The sequence below is a fragment of the Rhodnius prolixus genome, unplaced genomic scaffold (genome assembly GCF_049639745.1).
Source record: "Rhodnius prolixus isolate KJV_2025 unplaced genomic scaffold, Rpr scaffold_2, whole genome shotgun sequence".
Classification (NCBI taxonomy): domain Eukaryota; kingdom Metazoa; phylum Arthropoda; class Insecta; order Hemiptera; family Reduviidae; genus Rhodnius; species Rhodnius prolixus.
Window position 1 is genome coordinate 26,896,076 of NW_027411592.1, and position 15,077 is coordinate 26,911,152.

The following is a 15,077-nucleotide window of genomic DNA, read 5'->3' on the forward strand; positions in this document are numbered from 1 at the left end:
CACACAAGGCCTTCAATCAAGAAACTAAAATTTAAAGTGTACTAGTTGCTGGATATGAAAATCGAATTTTTAGTAATTATGTTGAAAATAGCAGATAAGAAAATAATACCGACAAAAGGTTCTCCAAAGGGGTTTGACTATCCCCAAAATGCTTTTATAATATGAAGGATTATACACCAAAAAGCTACGCCCCGTTTGTCGGCGTTTGGTTTAGATGTTAACCAATAGAACACTGACACTGGCCACTAATGATTATTGCACGATAAAGAAATTTGTTTAATGCTTATATATAAAAGGAATTTTATTTTTATTTTAGTCTATTACTGCCAGTACGTTATCCCTCGTGAAAGCAGTATACACAAATTGTGTAATAGGGTTGTTAAAATATAAATTACGCGCTGCAGTTGTAGGACCAAGGTTGAAACATTTATTTTTAATAGATTTGCTTAGTTATTATTTAAGATGAAGAAGAAGATAGGTGATTCTGCCAGTGAGAAGTGCTTTACCGTCCAGCAAGAGGTTTTTAGTCCCGGATGTATGTATTAGTTTATTAGAAAATCCAGCAGGATAAGCTGTAAACCTTCTCAGCACCAATCTCCACCAACCTCTTATTCTATTTGCTGGCTTGTTTTGACCCGGGTATTAATCTCAGTTTGGATCGTAAACCAGAGTCGCCTCCTCCGTCGGTCGGTTAATTACATCTTCACACTGTAGAAGATGGGAAGTCTTTCTCAAACCATCGACTTAAGTAACTACCGTCCAATACGAGGATACACGGCTTCATCAATTTTTCTATGGGCATTACCTTTACAAACGTAGTTCATGTTTGGCGTATCCAAACGAAAACTTGTAATTAATTTAACACTGTAAACTGAAGGTTAATCTTAGCAGATTAAAACCTGCCAGCATCTTTAATCTCTGTTCCATCTTGGCAAGGTTATAGTAAAACATTATAAACAAAACAAAAATTTGAATGACTAATATTTTCTTCAACCAAAAATGAATAATGACCAGGAAAATTGATTAAATTGATTAATTGATTAAATAATAGGTAGGTCAGTTAGTTTAAACTTGAATCCTTACCAAATATTCGCTCACTACTTACCCTTACTATTCTCAAGGTTCTAAAGCACAAATTTTCCTTCCAACTCTTAAGGTTTGAGTGATATTTTATTCTGATGAAGAAATCTCTCATTAAAGTTTGTTTAAACGAATTTCTGGGAAAATATTCCCAGTAAATGTTACTAGATTTGAGTTTTGTAATCATTATTACACAGTTTAAACAAAGGAACCCGTTTGCGAGGCAATCTTAAAATACGGAAAGTTCAAATCAGCAAAGAGGCACTTCAAATTGCACCAATTTTCAACAAATTTAAAAATTCATTCTGACATTTGATTCTAAATATTATACAGGTAGCAAGACAGTACAATAATGGCAGTTCATTATTTTATTTATTTATTTTTATTTTAAATTTGTTTATTTTGCAACTGTATCCAATACAACAAGCGAAAAAGATGAGTGATAATGGTAGCACAAATACACATGCACGTATATATACGAGGGTCGTTTGAAAAGTCCGTGCAAAGATAAAAACTACTTAATTTTTTGGGGTAAACCTTTTTTATTTTTCAACATAGTCTCCTTTTAGGCTTATACACTTCGTCTAACGCTGCTCTAGTTTGTTGATCCCTTCCGAATAATAGGATTTGTCCAAGTCTGAAAAATAGCCATTCGTTTCTGCAATCACCTCCTCGTTTGAATAAAATCTTTTTCCCGCCAGCCATTTCTTCATATTGGGGAACAAATAGTAGTCCGAGGGTGCCAAGTCTGGAGAATAGGGGGGATGTGAAACGAGTTGGAACCCTATTTCCATTAATTTTGCGACCACAACTGCTGAGGTGTGAGCTGGTGCGTTGTCGTGATGGAAAAGGACTTTTTTGTTTGGGCCAATCGTGGGCGTTTTTCTTGCAGCTCGGTTTTCAAACGGTCCAATAACGATGAATAATATGCACCTGTAATAGTTTTACCCTTTTCCAGATAGTCGATGAGGATTATTCCTTGCGAATCCCAAAAGACAGTCGCCATAATCTTTCCGGCCGAAGGAACGGTCTTCGCCTTTTTTGGCGCAGATTCCCCCTTGGTAACCCATTGTTTAGATTGTTCTTTGGTCTCAGGAGTGTAGTGATGTATCCATGTTTCATCCACAGTGACGAAACGACGCTTAAAATCCTGCGGATTCTTCTGGAACAGCTGCAAACCGTCCTTGCAACACTTCACACGATTTCGTTTTTGGTCAAGCGTGAGCAATCGCGGCACCCATCTTGCGGATAGCTTTGTCATGTCCAAATGTTGATGCAAAATATTATGTACCCGTTCATTCGAGATGCCCACAGCACTAGCAATCTCACGCACCTTCACTCTTCTGTCATCCATCACCATATCATGGATTTTATCAATGATTTCTGGAGTAGTAACCTCAACAGGGCGTCCAGAACGTTCAGCGTCACTTGTGCCCATATGGCCACTCCGAAAATTTTGAAACCACTTATAAACTGTTCTAATCGAAGGTGCAGAGTCACCATAATGTTTATCAAGCTTCTCTTTAGTCTCCTGAGGCGTTTTGCCTTTCATAAAGTAGTGTTTAATCAACACACGAAATTCTTTTTCGTCCATTTTTTGAAAATCACTCGACTTCCTCGATTCAAACGAATGCCAAACACAAAGAAATAGACCGATCTGGCTGAAACTTGGTGTGTGTTCTTCCAAGAGATGCTACCAACTAAACATAACCTCGATACGCGCCAGCGGTGCTATCTCTCTGACTTTGCACGGACTTTTCAAACGACCCTCGTATGGCCATACATATACGCGCACATGCATGTGCGCGAAGGGCGAGATTGGAGTGAACGACGACCATCCAGTGATGGAAGCCGTTAGTTCACCAGATTGGCAAGCTTACACAGCAACCATCCTAGGAGATCGGCGTTATACTGTATGTTGAGATGATCGCTTGGCCACCGCCGCTTTAGTCTGCGTTGTGGATTTGAAGGAAGTGCTTGTAGTAGACATGTTATGGATCAGAGGGTTGTAGTGATTGTGTAGATTTGAGTGGAGTTTTGTGTATCGAGATTGGGCTACTTCAGAAACGAGAGAAATATTGATATCAGAGTGTACAGTATGATTGGAGACGTAGAAGGGAGCCGTTTACTATTATTCTTAGAATTTTAGGACTGTAAGGTTTGAAGTCGGTTGATGTTCGAATTTTTGGCGCTTCCGTAGAGCTGTATTCCATATTGGGGCAAGTAGAGCGGTATATAGTGATCGTTTGTTCGTTAGGGTCAGTTTTGATCGTTTGTTGAATAGTCTTTTCAACATTTTATACCTCAGATTGAGGTCAATTCGTTTGAGTCTCGTGTGAGGGGTTCCAAGTTAGTCGTTTGTCAAGATGTAGTCCGAGATATCGTACTTGGTTAGTAATTGGTATAGAAGTACTGAGGAAGGAGAGAGGAGGGAGAGTTTTCTTATTTAGAGTGAATACTATATATTTAGATTTCATTTCATTCACTTTGATTCTCCACTTCACAGTTCATTAAAAGATCAAATCTCATTTAAACTTCGAGAGATACCGATACATACCTAAAGACACCTATACATTTATGGATACAATTTAAATTAAACAATTTTTTTAGTTCTTTCTTTTAGATTTGAAAATTACACTTCGTTGAGTTCTATACGGGGAACCAGGTTATGCACTTAAATATAGATCTGTTTTATTTTGGTAATTGTTAACAGTTTAACACAAATAAAACTAGAACGTTTTTGTCATTTTTTACGCTCTTTAAAACGTTCTAGTTTTCTTTTTAAATGACCGATACAAACTGAGCATTAGATTCTCAAAAAACTGCGCTCCGTTTATTCTCCTTTGCACTTCCACATAGGTACTGCATCTTTTGCAGTGCTTTAAAATGGAAATCTCTAGATTATAAACTAGAGAATTGAACATTTCTGTGTTTATACCGTTTGATTTTACTTATGTAACTGCTGGCTTGCAATGGAGCCACAGCAAGCTTCATTCTTCTTCTTTCAATAAATGTAACGCTAGCGTTACACTTTATAATGTGCGAAATAAAATTAGAAGCTAATTTCGTTTTTAATATAATTAAAACTAAAATACCTGCAGTAATAAATCACTAGCCTAGGAAATCAGTTGTTCGGTAACGCTTTCTTGACAAATATTTTGTACATTGTAACAGACGAATTCCTTACCTAAAAAGGGAAAAATAAATACAATTATTGCCAAAAATAGCAAAATAAATTTTTTGAAATATCTTTTTAATGATTAGAAGATTTACAAAAGGCTGAACAGGTGTTTAAGTGATATTTTTGAAGGTGATTACTAGGTATGAAGAAGTGAGTGGCCAGTAAATTGAGGTTTTAAAAGTAATAAAAATAAAAGAACAATTGTTTTTAAAAGAGAAACAAGATTGAATAAAAAAAATAAAATATATGAAAAAAGTTGGTCTTTACACCCATTAGTTCTGATCTTGGCAATTTAACGACAAATTACTTTCGTTATCCCCCTTATTTTATCCATCTTCACCTGTTTCGGTTGGTTCAATTAAATATAAATTATATTCCAAAATCGTGAATGTAATATTTGCTAGACTTGTAATTAGCTGGTCATTAAGAGTAATCTTCTAGTTCAATGGCAGTCTGAAGGTCGTTCTTTTGTTTCCATTTAGTTTCTTTATGCTTATTAGTAGCATGGAATTACGAGCTTATATATTATTTCAATTTTCATATTTTATATTGTTAGTACTTTAGTTGGATACAGGTGACTGTGCAATTTTTATCTGAGCAGCTAAGCGCGAATTATACGGTTGCTGTTAGCTAAAGGTGCAACTGCATTTAAAAAGTCACTCACGATAAGAATTAAAAGGTGAATAAGTGAGGATTTGCAAGAAATGTGGGACTTTTCCCCTTCTGAATTAAGTTTTTAAAACCAAATTAGTAAATTTACCTAACTAACTTCTACCAATACGATAAAAGTATCTCTGAATCGGCAAATAATGAATACTTATCGGCAAAACTAAATGCCAGGTTCCCAAGTGTGTACTTCCTCTACACTGATGGGTCTAAATCCCCTGAAGGGGTGGGATGTTCAGTGTATGACCCGCAAACCAACCTCAGTAGACTATATAAGTTACACCGCCATGCCTCAGTCTTTTCGGCTGAACTCACTGCCATCAATAAATGCGCAAATCTAGTGGCCTCGACAGAGGCACAAACAGTTGTCATACTTTCTGATAGCAAGAGTGTGCTCAACAAGCTTAAATGCCCCGGGCATAAAGCCGATTTCACGGTGCTCGAAACTGTCCACCTCCTGAAGAGAGCGGGTCTTAGCGGAAAGACAGTTCGATTGATATGGATTAGGGGCCACTCAGGGATAACTGGCAATGAAATTGCAGACTCTAAGGCAAAAGAGGCAATACGCCTGGAGAATCTAAAGCTCGAGAAACTGTTACCTTCAGATATAAAGAACTTCTCTAAACGTTCCTACTACAGGGCATGGTCTATAGATTACGAAAAATCAAAATATGCCAAAGGTAAATTTTACACTTCACTGCAGCCGACAATACCTAAAAAACCGTGGTACTCTGACTTCGCAGAAGGTAGAAAGTTCACTACTACTTTGATACGACTGCGCTTCAACCATAACTTCTCGCCCCACCATCTCAGCCGTATAGGAATTTCAGTCCCTCCAATTTGCTCTTGCCCTTCTGATACACTTATAGACGCCAACCACCTGATCCTCGATTGCAATAGTCACCAGGATGATAGGGACAAACTGTGGAATGCAGTCATCAAAGCGAAATGTCCACTTCCTGCCAACCTGCATACCATCCTCACAGAACCAATATTCGAAACGTATCTGGCTATTTTCCAATTCATTACCAAAAACAAAATCAAACTTTGAAAATAAAAATAAAAACATAAAACATAACAGCAACTAAAACAAAAATAACAATAGTACTCATAACCCACATCATTAAATAATACATTAGTACATCCCTGGCTAATCTGCACAGACAGGAAGCCAACAAACAAACAAAAAAAAAACAAATTTACTATTGTTTTACAATAAGCTTTATTAAAATAATATATTCAGTTTACATAGATTATATTTCTTGTTTTAAGAGTGGTAGATGCCATATTATTAGTTTCTAAATTGTTGCAGTCGCAGTCGGTATCAACAGCAATTTTAGGAAGGTGATAAAATCGGTCAATTAAATCAGGTTTGGTTGGTGTCCTTTCAGTGCATTCTGTCTTAGTAGATTCAATCACAGATGGAATTTGATAATCGCAAATGGATTATTTTCAATATATTATATATTTAAGTAACTTCTAAATTTACAATGTCCTGCAGGAATATCGTCAATTGAGGGATATTGAAGTTATTCTGTTTGCTAAGTTTGTAGAATATTGTGGGGAATGACTGCCTGGTCCATTGTACCTTGGTGGAGTTAGTCCAGGGTTCTTTTCGTCTCCGTAGTGTTTTCTATATTGTAATTGTCTCCTCGAAAGACTATCCATTTTATTCAACCATGTGCAGCATGTGCTTTCTAATTTCTTCTGCCCGTGAATAATGAGTATTGCTGTTATCAAGTGCATTACTAGATTTCTTGCCACAGATATAAAGCAGGGATGGCGAACCTTTTTGAGACGTGGGTCAAATTTTGTTCATTTTTTTTTTTTTAGTACCATCTCTTGGGTCACTAATACCCATTTGCACAAGAGTTAAGTTTAAAAATTTTAAACAGAATATTTTCAAAACTAAACCTCTTTAAAATTCAGTTGGCTTAACGGGTAAAACGGGACGAAACAAGTGCTATGGAAGTCTCTTTTTACAAACATAACTGAACAAAACCTTACAAAAGTGTGTTTTATCTGAAGAAAAATCTAAATATGGTTATTTGCTTTGGGTTGTCGATTTTTTTTTAACAAACAAAATATGAGTAAAATTGTACATTTTATTTGATATTTTGTAAACACTTTTGCTTTATTTCAAATACTACAAAAGCATTTGTCGTCATTTGCGTTTTAGAACTGTAATGATCAAACTAAAGGTTATACATAGCATTTAAATTGCTTTTGGGTCAGCAAATGGGTGATTGAAAAAAATACAGATAGAATATAAATTATCCACACAATTAGAAAAATCTAAATCAACCCGCGTAAACAAACAAATGGTTGCCTAGCAATTGTGGGTCAGTGAAAAAGCTTGCGCGGGTCATAGGTTCGCCATCACTGATATAAAGAATCTGACTGTTTTGTGGAGAATTGATTTGAATTGTTTCCTACCCAATGAAGCAAATTTAAAATTACCATCATTTCTGCCTGTTTGATCGAGCAGTGAACTGCTCATCTTACTTTCCCTCAAAGAAGGTCAGTCCTTCATTTAGAACACATAAGTTCAACTGACATTTTCGTTTTTTATGCTGTCACTTTTAAAAATATTACAAACTTGATCCGCTTCTACCTTTAATTTTCCTAATCTGTAACTGAAGCGACAGAATGCACCCACGTCCATGATGTACGGTTCTGTCATAGAGCGCCGAAAAGATCCCGATATCGTGAACTCTTTGAGCTACCATCATCAGTAGTTCACCCTTCTCTTATATTAGCAGAGCAATTGGAAATTACCCATAATACAGAAATAGTCCAGAATGCTCTCTTTTATTCTTATCAAAAGGCTTTGGTCTCTCTCGAATTTTTATTGATTACATTTCCACCGGAAGTCCCAAAAGCAAAACTGATCGTTATTAATGGGTACAGCTCAGTACTAACTTTTTTCATTTCAAGACAGTATAATGATTATTTTGTTAGGAGCTATCAGAGCTCTCTGGTGAGTATCAAGTGCTTTTAAAGAGAGAAAACGTCTGAAGATCGGCAGTCAAGTGAGTAGGCTCCAACAGCCAACAAACTTAAGCGCAGCTCAAACAATTAAATTGAACAATTTATTTCATTATTTTGTAAGTCAATGTTCTGAAATAACACTCCGGTCATCGCAGCAAATTAAGGTAACAATCTCGTTAGGCTTTTCTACAGATAATAAACAGCGTTTCATTCAGGAGAAGGGCATTTCTAGCCTCCAAACAACTGGATTTAAAAGAAGAAATAAAAAACTCCAGATTTAAAAATTTAGCATCCAGAGAATCCAATCTAATGTCCTTTGTAACATTAGCAACGCTCCCCATGTCACCCACTTAAGTTTTCACAAAGGCCTGGATATCCCGTTCGTTACGGTACTAATTCACTCCCGCTTTCTGAACTTTCGTAGTAACCTTCCAGCCCATCCCAATACCATGGCGTCAAGACATACCGACAGTCCTTCCGATGTTGGCCTCGCGATCTATTAAACTACTACTTCCAAGCACAAAATGATTTCTAAAGTTTCCTTGAATTTGGCTCTAAGTCCTAATCAATCAGCACCCAATTTTGACAATAAAATCACATTTACTTCTTTTAGTTAACTTTAAAAAAAATATATAAAATACGTGCATATATTTCTGTTAAAATAATTAACCAAAAAGTAAAATATTCCTTAAGAATTAAGAATTGAATACATTTTAATGCTAAGGTTTCAAGAATGTATGCCACTAGTTAAACGTTGACCGCTAAAGAGATTTTTGGAAATGTAATATTTCGTCTACCGTTAGAGAAAGTATACATTTTGATTTTCATGCAATATTAGAATGGCATCAAACTTAATACATTCCAATGTTAAAATTACTAAAAGGAATTTTTTCCCTGAATGAAGAGTCGCAGTTAATAATTCTATCCTTAACATCTTCTTCAAGTCTTGCACACGAACGTATTCCATCAATTACCTTAATCTACAATTCCTTTTTAATTTCAGTAATGGAAATCTCGAATCGAACTTTTTCTGAAATTGAGATGTTTGAAGCTAAGTTTCTCGTATGACATAGACCCTAATGATAAAAATTAGTAAATATTACTGCTGTCAGTTGTTAAAACTCGAATCCCGGCGGAAGTAGAACATAGCTTATAACCTTCGTATGTCTCTAAAGTAATAATTTTGTTTTTTGGATCAAAATGAAACAATAAATACACCAAATATGAAGAGAAGGGACGAAAGGCTTAACGAGTGAAAGATAGTATATTCCATATACATAGTTACGCAAAGCAAATCAAATATTCGTTCAAATAAGACAAAATTTGGCGTGAAGACTCACTCAACTTTCTCAAGATCCTGCCTCATAAATATTCTTCAATCTCAGAATATTTGTAGTTAATAAAACTTACTTTAACCTTCGACCCATCACCGAGAATTGCAGCCAAACAACTGTTTTATAGAAAAATTATTAAAGAAATAGAATATAAATTTATGTGTAGGCAAAGTTTAAAGAAAAGTTTAGAAGAAACTAATTTCGAGAAAATGAACAATCAAACATTTAATAATGATATGTCCACGTTATGTAGTGGAAAGGAAAGAATGTTTGACGACATATACAGGTATATATGTTAGATGCACCATTTATGAAGCTACGAAGACATAATATTCTCCACCATCATCTATGTGCTTAAGTCTATAACAGAGCTAGCAATGAAATATGAATTTGTTTAAAAGTTATAGCCGATTAGACTGAATGGAAGAAAATGATTAGAGAAGGATTACGTGATTTTAAATTCGGTTAAGCTATAAGGATGGCAGGAATATAGAGTTCTGATCCATCCATTAAATAAGCACCTTAAAAGTAAATTGCTGACAAGAGGCACCAAGCTTAAGCTGTACAAGACCCTCATTCGGCCTGTCTTGGCATATGCCTCAGAGACCTGGACCATCACAAAGACAGACGAACATCGTTTGCAAGTGTTCGAGAGAAAGCTACTGCGCAAAATCTACGGCCCAGTACGTGAAGGCACGACCTGGCGACGTAGGAAGAATAGAGAGCTATATGATCTAATGAAGGAACCCCCAGTAGTAGCCTGGATTAAATTAAACCGGCTGAGATGGGCAGGCCATGTGGCGAGGCTGAGTGCCGATGAGATTCCCTCCAAATTGCATCGCGGGACCCCGGGTAGGAGACGGAGGGTAGATAGACCTAGACTGCGTTGGAATGATGGAGTTGCCCAGGACGCGAGAAATATCCTCGGACTGCATAACTGGATGGCGGCCGCTAGAGATGGAGACGACTGGCGGAAGCATATTGAGGAGGCCAAGACCCACATAACTGGGTTTAAGAGCCATGAAAGAAGAAGAAGATCCATCCATTAGTTGTAGTTTATGTAAATAGTTGTATATAGTAGAGGGATGAATGTGTGAAATGTATTTATAAGTAAGAATGGAGAGTGAGTGATATTCTAGTGATAAGCACCTAGACGATGCTGGCTGTATGGCGAAAGCCAATGCCACAAAAAAAACAATCCATTGAGTAAAGAGAAACTTAAGGGTGAAAAATTGTCCTCAAATTCGACTTTAAACTCTCATTAACTGTACACAAAAGATATTATAAAAACGACACAAAAAAAGAATCCAAATCCGCCCCTTCCCTCTACATAATTTAATCAGTGAATTGGTACTTTTGGGTCACCTATTATTACATTGAAACCTTATTGGAGCAATCTCTATTAGCTTCAAATCTGAAGACTACACACCTTATCACGGACTATTTTGTGAAAACCACTTATTTAGACTCCAGGATGTTACAAAACAGACGTTTCCGATTATTACACAAAATCTGCACGATTAAAAAAACTTCGTTTACTACAGTTACATGAGCTCTACAAACACACATCAACCAACTTACAGGACTGGCTTTTCAAGTGGCGAATCAAAACTAACGTTGCGAAATCAAAATTCTATAGTATACTACTCTTAGACGGAAAATCCTACCTCCTATCATCTTGAACCAGAATCCTACACCATCTGTGGACAAAGTACGCTATCTTGGACTGTACCTAGACAAACGGTTGACATGGAATCCCCATAGTAGACTGAAAAGACAAGAAACTAACCAACGCTATCGTACAAGCTTCTCGCCAGTCTACTTGACAAATGATCGAAACGTAACCTAGCAAAAGGCATCTACTGTTGCTGCGACCAAATAGGTCATACGGCATTGAAGTATGGGGATCGACTAAGCGTTCCAACTCCCTATGCCTCCAGACATTACAGTCAAAAATACTTCGAAAACTTCTTAAATCTCCGTTCTATGTATCTAACCTCACCTACCCATAATGACCTCAAAAATCCCTTTCATTACAGATCTTGCTAACACTCGTTTTCGAGCCACAATAGACCCAAAGGGGTCGCAGTGGCGTAGGCCCTGAGGCCGCCCTAGTCCAATCTAATCTAACACTCGTTTTCTCCAAATTTCATTCCTCTACAACAGCTCATCCTAACCCTCTCATAGAACACCTTATCTTCCTCCACATTACCAGGTAATCCTCTAAGGAGATTGATGAACCTCGTCATCTACTCTTATCGTGAGAGCAGTATAGCAAAGCACGTTACTTGTGTGACACCACTGGGTGCCTTCTCCACTCATGATTTTCTTTTATTTTTTTTGCTGTCAGGTACCATATTTTGCTTGTTGCAACAATCGTTGCAGTTGTACATTCTAATAAAAGATTAGGAAAAAAAAAACTACAGCAAAGTAAAAGACAATAAAAAATATCACGCATTAATGCTGCTGGGATTCTTGCCAATTAATAATCTCAATTGGAGCCAAAATTAGTAATCTAGTTAAAGTAAAATTACGAATTACTATTATGTAATAAGTTTATATAATGTCAATAACTTATTACATATATTCTACATATAACATTAAATATAGTGGCAACTAACATCAATTATATTAATTAGTATAATTTTTCAATAAATTAGTCCCAAATAACGGTTTCCTATTTGGTCCATGCTTAAACACATTTTTAAAATACCCTAATCCCTTCATTAATAAAAGTCCACTGAGTTCCCAGCCTGAATTCCAGCCCGAAAGCAGATTTTCTAAATATTTTTGTAATGAGGATCATAAAAGTAGAAACTAAATAACTGTTATCCGACTAAACGTTCTCCCTAACCTATTTACAACTCAACTGTAAAAACTTTACAATTGTCATTTTGATCATTTTTTTTAATTATATTTTTACTTTCTCTTACTTTTAATAATAAGAAAATGCGTAATCTTAGACTACAGTAGGCTATTTTTTGAAAACATTTATGACCAAAACTTGGGCATGGGTTTTTTTTTAATGATGAAACCTCACACCCACCTCAACATTTCTTTCGCTATTTGTTGACGCAAGTGGTTCAGGTTTATCTTTACAGTTATGTGTTTAGAAAAATAAGTTCTTATTGAATCACCTTATTTACTAGAGAATTATTGACCGAGATTTTGGCTTCAGTTTAAACGATATACTATAAGTTATAAGAAAATGTGAAAACTAAAAACCAAAATATCTATACTTCTACTTTGTTTTAAAAAGGCTTGATGTAAAGTTTACATATCATTTCTAAAAACAGATTTCTTTGTATTTCTATCAGGAAATTGAAAATTTTTATTCGATCTACCCTCTACAAATAGATGTCCTTTTAGAAGCAACAAATTGACTAAATACAGCTTCTCTAGATAAGATAAAAAAACACACTGTGCTGACTGCATTAGATTAATTCTCCAGAAGAAGAACTATTACAACAATCTCAGACAGTTCATCTTTAAAAACTTTACAGGAAAAATTTTCAAATGCTACCTATGAACATGAGTCAATTACGAGGGTCGTTTGAAAAGTCCGTGCAAAGTCAGAGAGATAGCACTACTGGCGCGTACCGAGGTTATATTTAGTTAGTAGCATCTCTTGGAAGAACACACACCAAGTTTCAGCCAGATCGGTCTATTTCTTTGTGTTTGGCATTCGTTTGAATCGAGGAAGTCGAGTGATTTTCAAAAAATGGACGAAAAAGAATTTCGTGTGTTGATTAAACACTACTTTATGAAAGGCAAAACGCCTCAGGAGACTAAAGAGAAGCTTGATAAACATTATGGTGACTCTGCACCTTCGATTAGAACAGTTTATAAGTGGTTTAAAAACTTTCGGAGTGGCCATATGGGCACAAGTGACGCTGAACGTTCTAGACGCCCTGTTGAGGTTACTACTCCAGAAATCATTGATAAAATCCATGATATGGTGATGGATGACAGAAGAGTGTGAAGGTGCGTGAGATTGCTAGTGCTGTGGGCATCTCGAATGAACGGGTACATAATATTTTGCATCAACATTTGGACATGACAAAGCTATCCGCAAGATGGGTGCCGCGACTGCTCACGCTTGACCAAAAAGGAAATCGTGTGAAGTGTTGCAAGGACGGTTTGCAGCTGTTCCAGAAGAATCCGCAGGACTCTAAGCGTCCTGTGGATGAAACATGGATACATCACTACACTCCTGAGACCAAAGAACAATCTAAACAATGGGTTACCAAGGGGGAATCTGCGCCAAAAAAGCGAAGACCGTTCCTTCGGCCGGAAAGATTATGGCGACTGTCTTTTGGGATTCGCAAGGAATAATCCTCATCGACTATCTGGAAAAGGGTAAAACTATTACAGGTGCATATTATTCATCGTTATTGGACCGTTTGAAAACCGAACTGCAAGAAAAACGCCCACGATTGGCCCACAAAAAAGTCCTTTTCCATCACGACAACGTACCAGCTCACACCTCAGCAGTTGTGGTCGCAAAATTAATGGAAATAGGGTTCCAACTCGTTTCACATCCCCCTATTCTCCAGACTTGGCTCCCTCGGACTACTATTTGTTCCCCAATATGAAGAAATGGCTGGCGGGAAAAAGATTTTACTCAAACGAGGAGGTGATTGCAGAAACGAATGGCTATTTTTCAGACTTGGACAAATCCTATTATTCGGAAGGGATCAACAAACTAGAGCAGCGTTGGACGAAGTGTATAAGCCTAAAAGGAGACTATGTTGAAAAATAAAAAAGGTTTACCCCAAAAAATTAAGTAGTTTTTATTTTTGCACGGACTTTTCAAACGACCCTCGTAAAATCGTTGGAACTATTGTATTTTACGGACAAACGCAAAATGAAAAGTCCATTCAGAGAAATTGAGGATAGAAGAACTGTGAGTTTTCTAGGAATCCTTCGTAAGTTTTCATGTTTTTAGAGATTCTGTTTAGATAAATCTCGTACATTGAAATCTTCTAAAATTGTCTTTATAAACAGGATTTCTTTAGATAGTGCTCTTTGTCAAGTTTTTATATTTTGAACAGTTTAATACTTGATGGGAAAATAACAGAACAGTCTTTTGATCTCTTCGACATTCATTGCAATGATCCTGGGAGAATTTTGCCGCACGTTTCGAAACCTTTCAGGGCTGCTTGCCAGAGATTTGTACTACTATGGTAGGATTCTAAACAAAATAAAAAGTCCATAAAAAAGTATCAGCCGAATTTAGACTAGGTGAGACACACAAAAATTAAATTTAATTCTTTCTAAATAATTCTTGATAAGAAAAAAATAGAAGAATTATATGTAATAATAAACTCTATGCAGCCCTTTTATCGCTATCCTTGGCCAGTCATTTGATTACGAGCAGCAAGATTTGGATTAAGTGAAAGGAATATTCTTAAATAATCGCTAATATTAACAACTTTAACACTTTCTTGAATTTCAATGTTTACAAGCGTTTCCATTGGTGTACAGAAAGTAAGTACATATAATTTCTGTAAAATTGATTGGTAACAGCGCACACCGTAAAGCACTGTTTTCACTTAAAATATATGAATTAGTGTAAATTCATGTAGTACTGCATTAAACAAAAAACAATTTCTAAAAATATTTATTTGAAATAATAATAAAAAATTAAAGTGATCGCTTTCTACAAAACGCATACTTCCTTTTTCTTATTCAATATTTACTGTCAGTGAAAGGATTTGTTAAAACTATGAATTATGAATTTAGATTATTTTTAAACAATCCAAGATATACACTGGGCCAAAAAAGTCTGTGAACACTAACCTAAATTTTATTACTTTTATTAT

At 36.1% G+C, this 15,077-nt stretch overlaps 1 protein-coding gene across 4 annotated transcripts in view; it reads right to left on the minus strand.

Annotated features, from left to right (window-relative positions):
• The window catches only part of mwh (multiple wing hairs), a 307,353-nt gene that overhangs the window by 168,861 nt on the left and 123,415 nt on the right, over nt 1–15,077 (minus strand). The window contains exon 2 of one of the 4 annotated variants that reach the window (XM_074118651.1): nt 4,176–4,267. The exons of the other annotated variants lie outside the window; for them this stretch is intronic. The gene's annotated coding sequence lies outside the window, so the exon portion shown is untranslated. The remainder of the gene's footprint in view (nt 1–4,175; nt 4,268–15,077) is intronic. 4 annotated transcript variants of the gene reach the window in all.